At 38.9% G+C, this 7,796-nt stretch overlaps 1 long non-coding RNA gene across 1 annotated transcript; it reads right to left on the minus strand.

The window, feature by feature from the left end:
- Positions 1 to 218: 218 nt before the first annotated feature.
- LOC104679538 lies at positions 219 to 7,446 on the minus strand. Its single transcript, XR_750338.1, has 2 exons — positions 7,331 to 7,446; positions 219 to 402 (listed from the first exon to the last, which is right to left on the minus strand). It is a non-coding gene; the product is annotated as an uncharacterized LOC104679538 (long non-coding RNA).
- Between the last annotated feature and the right edge of the window lie 350 nt (positions 7,447 to 7,796).

The raw sequence follows: 7,796 nt of genomic DNA on the forward strand, positions 1-7,796 counted from the left end.
AAAATTTAATAAGCAGATATCTCTCTAATGAGAAAGGAATTTTTAAGTTTGGCTGCTCTGTGCTAGTAATTTGTGCTTTTTCCGGTCTTGCATGTTGTATGTAAGCACCACAAAAAAATCAACCTTTTAAAAGAGATTGATTCTGACAGCTTTTATTTTATCTGATTTCCAAGAATTGATATAGAAATGCTTCTTAATTGAAATAGTTCTCCTTTTTTGGTTTTTATTTTATTGTCCTTTACTTCTTGACATCTTGTACATTAAATCAAAGGCTGTTTTAGAGACATGAAATGACAGCTTTTTCAGAGTCCGATTCTGGATCCTGACAGATCTGCATTTCTCAAAGCAGACAAGTTGCTCTCGCCAGCCTCGGAGACGCTTCCTGCACGATGGACACGTCACCTAGAAACAACATAAACTGCAGGTTAATCACCGAGGAATGGCTCATGTCAATTCCCCACTGCCCTGCTTCCTGTCTAAGAGGAGTAAAGCCAAGAGTGACTGTTTCTTTGCTATTTAATTTAACAGAATCTGAACTCAACTTTAGTTTGAAATTATATTTCCTCTTGGCCAGGATGGAAAGGCTACTCATGTCATTTAGTAACGCGTTGTAAAGAAAAGTCAAAGCGTCCTCATGGACTATTTTTCCCTGTTGTATCTGCCCGTGATGAGAGAACACATAAAGTGAATGAGACGTGACACAGGCATGTACAGAGAACCCATTTGTTACACTGAAATTCTGAGGAAAATGCTATTTGTGTTACTGTGATGTTTTGGAGTTAGAAAAGAGTTATTTGGGAAAAAAAGTGTCTTGATATCAGTGAGTAGAAATAAAAATGAGACAAGATACAAAAATATGATAGCACAGTAAAGAGCAGCACAACAGAGCAGACCAGTTCTCCTTAGAGGTAGAAAGTAAACATCTTATAATGGGAACAGTAACAAGATGAGTATTAGAGATTTGTTTTTCAGTTCTACCTAACTCTTTGTAACTTTACAATGTAAGATTCAGAAATTGGAGCCAATTACCATAATATGTGGTGGTTTGGTGGGAGCATGTTCTACATCAGACAGTTAAAAGGTTTTATTGCTATTAGGAGCATGTTAATGCCCTTGATAATGTCTCTACTTGCTTTGTAATGTCTCTTGTTGAAGTATAGAATTCTTTTATCTTCTTATTACATTATGCAAAAACTTGAATTGAAAAGATATTTGCAGGAACATTTAAAGTAGTGCATCAATCAGCTTCAAAGAAGAGAAAATGTTCTCAGAATAGCTTATAAAAGGATAACTGTCAGTTTTATTTTGGATGAACAAAGGCGGCAACGTAAAAAGCACTTTATTGTAAAAGCATACTGTGCAATTCAATAAATATGCCATATAAATATAAAAGAGAAGAAAGTTCATAATTATCTGATGACTTAAATGTAATTTAAGTAATACTTTTAAAATGCACCTAGCAGTGAAGTACTCTTTTTCTACTGGGTTCTGAGTTCTAGCCACTAAGCCCCCATTAGGTGATAACTTAACTCTCTCTCTTTCTGTCTCTTTCTCTCTCGCTCTCTCTCTGATAGCGCAAGGATTTGAATGGATTAGTCATGGTCCTGTTTTTAATATATCTCTAAAAGATATAGAAAGGAGTGTGTGTGGAAAGCATTAGCAAAAATGTTAACAACCACTTAATGGTGCAGGCTTTTCAAAATGGTTTGGTCTTATCTACACAGTATTCAATTGTTTCTCATTGTCATTGCTGCTATAAGACAATTTTGAATTTGAATGTAACCGTATTGTGACTTGAAATAGCAGTTCCCAGTGTTTTATGTTTGTTAGGAAAAGCCATTAGCAGTGCAGTTACTGGACTTTCTAAATCAGGGATGCTTTGTTACTTTTTATGTAAGAGTACTTACAATTTTCTTATAATTAGAAATCTTTTTTCTTATTTAAGATAGATGGTTTTTAACTGCAAATGCTAGCTATACAAGCTTATTTTTCAAATGTTTCCCAGGTAATGAACTCTCACCTCATAAATGCAGCAGAGATGATTCTTTCTGATAACTCTAAAAAACCTACGATGCGAGCTACCTATTTAAAGAAAATATTCAGATCCACATGGAAAATATAATATAAATTTTTATAATAGTAAAAAATCATCTATAGAACTAACCTTTCCTATAGCTTATGTTTCTACACATGTCAGTATGCATCTAAGCATGGACAGCCAGTTCCCCGTATGCAGAAAGCACTTTTCAAGTATTTGTTGATAAAGGTTAGAATATAAAAATATCCCAATCAGTAAAAATCTGTATTTTGCTTTATAACCTGACAAAGGGATACGAATCCCTTATTAAATATAGTAGTATACGTTTTCCCCCAGATTCGGGTCTTTTCAAGACTCAAAACATTTCATTTGAAGTCAAAAAATCGGGTTAATTCATGCAACCACACTATTGTACCTTGTAAAATTATATTAGTGTTTGTAACACTTCTAAGAAATAATCTTCATTTATTTTAAAACTGCAAATATGGCACCTTATAATAATAAATCAATTCATAAGTTTATTTATGACATCATTTTGCTGGCGACTTGTTTTTCACGACTACTGTTCATGAATTCATTAAAGTAATTTTCTCCTTCTTTCAGTGGGTTTCCTACAGACTCTATAGCCACAGTACTCAGTCCACTGCTACTCTCTGAGACACCCCATTTTCTCATTGCTCCTCTCTCTTGGTCTGGGAACACTCTCATTTTGAAAGAACAAGGAAAATTATCTCCTAAAAGAAATGTAATAACAACAGAACTTCGGAGATTTCAAAAACGTAGAATTCTTAAGTTATTGAACTATGGGAAAAGCTGTAATTTATAACCAGTAAGTTAGTATGTTGTACACATCTGTGTACTGTTTCAGAAAATAAAGGTTGTTACCATAGCAACTGCCACATAATATAGAACATACGTTATTTGTGAGATGCCAGGCTTCGTGTTTAAAAAAAAAAAAATCCTTCCTCATGGCTGCTCCCTGGTGTTGCAAGCATTTCAGCTTTTTCTTTACTATAATAATGGATCCTCTTTTATAGAGTCCTGTTATTTTGAGTATTTTACTTATTTTTATTTTCTCATTCTTTTAGGGTTTGTTAGCTAAATTGGTAAGTTTGTGTAATACTGCTATGATTCGGTTGACTGCCTTGAAGACATTTCTCACCTAGTGGTAATTTATTAATTTTTAAGTAATTAGAGTTCCTCTTTCAGATATAGCAACATATATGTGTTAAGGATACATTTAGTTACTCTGAATATAACAGGTAAATGCAGCGGGTAACTTTTTATTTTCTGGCCCTTTGAAGATTTTTTGATTTTGTATTGTATGACCACTATGGTATTTAACCACTTTTTAAAAATAAAAATGTCACCTAGGAGTATGTATGTATTTTACAGGTGTCATTTTTTATTTTAAAATTTGTGTCATATTTAATTTCATTTGAAATGATCATATAATGACAAAATTTAACTTCTAAAGAAGCGTAGATTTCCAGTCTTTTTTGGTAAGTGGTAATGCCACAGAATAAGAAAGTTGACAAACAATTCTGAAGTCTCAATTTTAATTCAAATCCTTTTAGTTTTAAAGGCAGACTCATGAATGAATAAAAGGAAGGAGGTAATAATGCAAAATGGAGGACCCTTCAATATGGCTGAGCAAGGGATCAGAATATCCAACCGCTTTAAAATTAGTCTGAAAACAGCTTGACACATTAGAGCAATGATTTTTGGACTCATTGTTCTCATCCACACTATGGTAGAGATTTTTGATATGTATCTGATAAGACTGGATTTCTAGTGCATGGTGAATTTTTAGCCCAGATTCAATACATTATTGCAAACATTGACGTATTTTATCAGGTTAGAGGTTTTCCAAAGAATAGCATCTGAGTTTTCCTTTGCTGGGTACCAGGTTTCCTTAGAGACAGCTACCTCCGTATCTTCGGAATGGTTCTGTGTCACAGAAATGTGCTATATCAATCCTGAAAACAAAACACTTCTGGTGAAAAATGGCAGAATAGATAATACTCCTCCTTTCTTAAAAAATAATAGTTTAATCAATAACCTTTTATTAAACATCTACCATGTGCCAGGCATACTTTTGGGGATATAAAGATGAATAACGGAGCTTCCCTGTCTCCAGGGAACTCACAAATTTAATCAGGGAGAGAAGAGCACCATTAACTGACACAATGAGCTGTATGCTGCAACCTGATCTTTCCACAGTCCTCATCAGTCAACAACAACAACAACACATAGTAATCATAGTCGACATTTATTGAACACTTAACTTTTTGACAGGCACCTCAGATGTATTTTGTAATTCAATCCACACAATAGTGCTCCGAGGGTTTTTTTTGGACAAGAAACTGGGCTTAAAGCGTTTGAATAACTTGCCTAAGGTTACACAGTGGAGTAAGGGTTCTCATGCTTGCTAAACCCCTAAAATATTACCTAAAATAATATACCTTGACCACTTGTTGCATTGGCACTGCTACCATCCCTATCCCTGGCACCTTTGTCTCTCACTGGGCTCTGCAGTAGCCACCTGGTAGACTTTCTGGTTGCCTCTTGGCCCTATGATCCATCTTCCAAAGACTGGAAATCTACTCTTCTTAAGCTCCCAGGGTGGCCTTGTAAGAACATAAGTCAGATCACATACTTCCCGCTTGGACTTTTCCAGTGACTTCCCATTACATGCAGAACAGAATCCCAGCCCTTTCCCATGGCTTACAAGGCCTTGCAGTTTGCCACCCTTCCCTGATCCCTTAAACTTCATCTCCTACTGTTCTCCCTCTAGCTTGTTTACAATGCTTTAGACCAGGATCAGCACACTTTTCAGCACAGGGCCAGATAAATATTTTAGGCTCTGCAGGCCATACAGTCTCCTTTGTGGTTGCTCAACTCTGCTATTCTAGCATGAAAGCAGCCATAGATAATAAATAAGCAGATGAGCGTGGCTATATTCCAATAAAACTTTATTGACATAAACAGGCGGCAGGCTGGATTTGGCCTGTAGACTGGAGTTTGCTGATCCTTATTTTAGATTTACTATTTTTTCTTTTTGTTCCTCCAATTTGCCAAGTCTTTCCTACCAGAGGGTTCACCTCAGATTTTCCCTGGGCTGCCTCTTCTGGCCACTGCATCCTCACTGTGAATGAGAGACTGACCCAGCTTCTCTATTTAAGTGGTTTGCTGTACTCCTCTCCTACATCATTACCTACTTTATTGTCTTCACAGCCCTTATCACATGAAACATCTCATTAATGTGTTTGCTTACTTGTTTATCAACTGTGTCTCCCTCTGTAAGGGAACGTCCTGTGAGGAGGACACTTTTTGCCTCACTCACTGTAGTGTTTCTACCAACTAGAGCAGAGCCTGTGGCATGAAACAGGTGCTCAGGAAGTGTTTTCAGTTGAATGGAGTACAAGCTTGACTGACTCTAAAGCTTGTGCTTTCTACGATTTCCCGATATTCCTCTTCTGGAAGAATGAGCTCACACCAATGGTAATTTGAGGAATTTGTCACACTGGATTCATGAGGACCTGGCAAAGCTTCACCTCCACGAACTTCTGATCGACCCCAGGGAATTTCTCTCATGGGCATGTGAATAAGGCTGACATCTGCCCCATGGTGTCCCGGAATATTGATCTCTCATGCTGTTCATCACTGTCTTTGCTGACAAAGTCCCATGGCCACTGGGTGTCATCGCTTCCAGCAGGCTTCTGTGTCACTTCTACATAGTCTTCACTCACTGAGCACCTTGAGATGCCACCTGTGGGTGTCACAGAGACCACCTGGCGATGCCATTGCCCCTGCTGCCACCTCTATCTGAGCACCACTGCCCCTGTCATGTGCCCAAGCCTTCTGCTGGGACTACCCTTGCTTCTAGCCCCACCACGATGCCACCACTTCAATGAGCTAAGCTGCTTCTAATTGATGATGGAACTAGGAAGATCACCCTCTTTGAATTTTCTCTCAACTTAGTGATTCTGAATTAGTGTGACTTGTGCTCCCAAATTGAATAAACTTTTACTTACCATCGTCTCTCTTCCTAAATGTAGTACCTGATGCTTACATGAGGCTCATTTTGTGCCTGGCAGTGTTGGGAGAGCTTTACATACGTTAACTTGTGTAATGCTCACAACAGCCCCATATTATTTTCATCTCCACTGAGGCCAGAGAGGTTAACTGACTCACTCAAGGTGACCAGTAAGCAACAGAACTGAGATCTGAATTCAGGCAACTGGCTTTAGATTCATGCTATTAATCACCCATCTACAAGGACCTAGACAGGTGTCCGTGGGGCTAGGCTTGGGATAGATGCAAGAAACTGATACCACACTCCAAAGCCCTATTTCACAGTTACCCTGGGGCAAATAAGCATAGTCAGTTAAGTCTCTCAGTGCCATGTGATTCTTGGGTGCACACCACTGGCTTGCTAGATTGTGTAATTATGTCTCAACTGAAGCTGAAGCAAGGACTGTTCTCCCCAGACTCGTCTTCAAGTAAGGTGCTAAGGTAGATGCTTGAACTGTGTCTTTAACACAAAGGAGTCATGAACTATGTAGAGAAGGAAGTGAAACTTGAACTGCATCCTGAAATATGAACGTGTTTTTACCAGAGACTTTAGAAATGGACATAACTAGACCAAGGGGCTAGTGCAATCTATATTCCCTGCAAAACAGAGAACAGGCCAAGGCATGGCAAGAGAGAAGACTGAGAAAATAGAATGGACTGGATTTTGAAGAGCCTTGATGCTAAGGAATTTGGACTTTGTTTTCTAGGCAAAAATAGGAGTGGGAAGGTGAGGCAACTAGCTTTAACACGTGAAAGCTAGATATCAAAGAACTCCCTGATATTCCTGTTGAATGGAGGTTTTGAATCTATGGTTCAGAGGCTTGATGTCTCCTTGGTCTGTGGGTGGTCTGTGGACTCACCTCTTATAATATTGATTGGGACAGGACTCTATCTTCTTGGCTGTCATGTGAGCTAATGGTTGACAATGCCCCATATCAGAATCAATTCCATTTTCCTCATTCCTTGTAATAAAGTTTACCCTCTCTACATCTGTTCCCACTGCCTGCCCCAGCAGTAGTGGAGGTGATTCCTGAGTGTTGTTATATTGGAGTGGCCGCAAGAAGTTCTAGAACTCCTGCACCAGAGGACCTCAGCCATGGAGATGATGTCACGCCTGATTGCCTTGAATGACTTTATCCAGGTTAGCCAGTCTTCCGAGCCCTGTGCCAAATCTCCCAGCCACCTCCCAGCTGGGATGATTACGAATGGACTCACCCTTAGTCTAGGAAGCTGTCTGGCAAGCGTGGTCATCTCTGACGACTTTGGAGACTGTCCAGTTTTCATGTCCACTAATTAGGCAGTTATTCACGCTTCATTTCACTTACTCACAGGGCTCCCTTCCGACCGGCACACTTCTGAAGTTCTTCTGGAACATCACGATATTCCAGATGAAGTACATCTGCTTCCCTTTGGGAATCAAATGCCCCTTTGGGATTGAGTCTCTTTTACACAAACCACTTTTGAATCTTGTCAACTTTGTCTGTAAGAAACATTTAGGCTTATCTCACTCTTATCAGAACAGAGGTCTTACATATTTGGCAAGTATATGTAAAACTGTAGGGGAGAGCAGCCAATCCATCTATTTTATGTGCCCTCCCCACTGCACCTCCTTCTTCCCTAACCCCTGACCACCCCAGCTTAATGACTAGAAAGTGAGGGGAGTGGAGAGTGATTCGCAAGG

The sequence above is a fragment of the Rhinopithecus roxellana genome, chromosome 8, assembly GCF_007565055.1.
Source record: "Rhinopithecus roxellana isolate Shanxi Qingling chromosome 8, ASM756505v1, whole genome shotgun sequence".
Lineage (NCBI taxonomy): Eukaryota > Metazoa > Chordata > Mammalia > Primates > Cercopithecidae > Rhinopithecus > Rhinopithecus roxellana.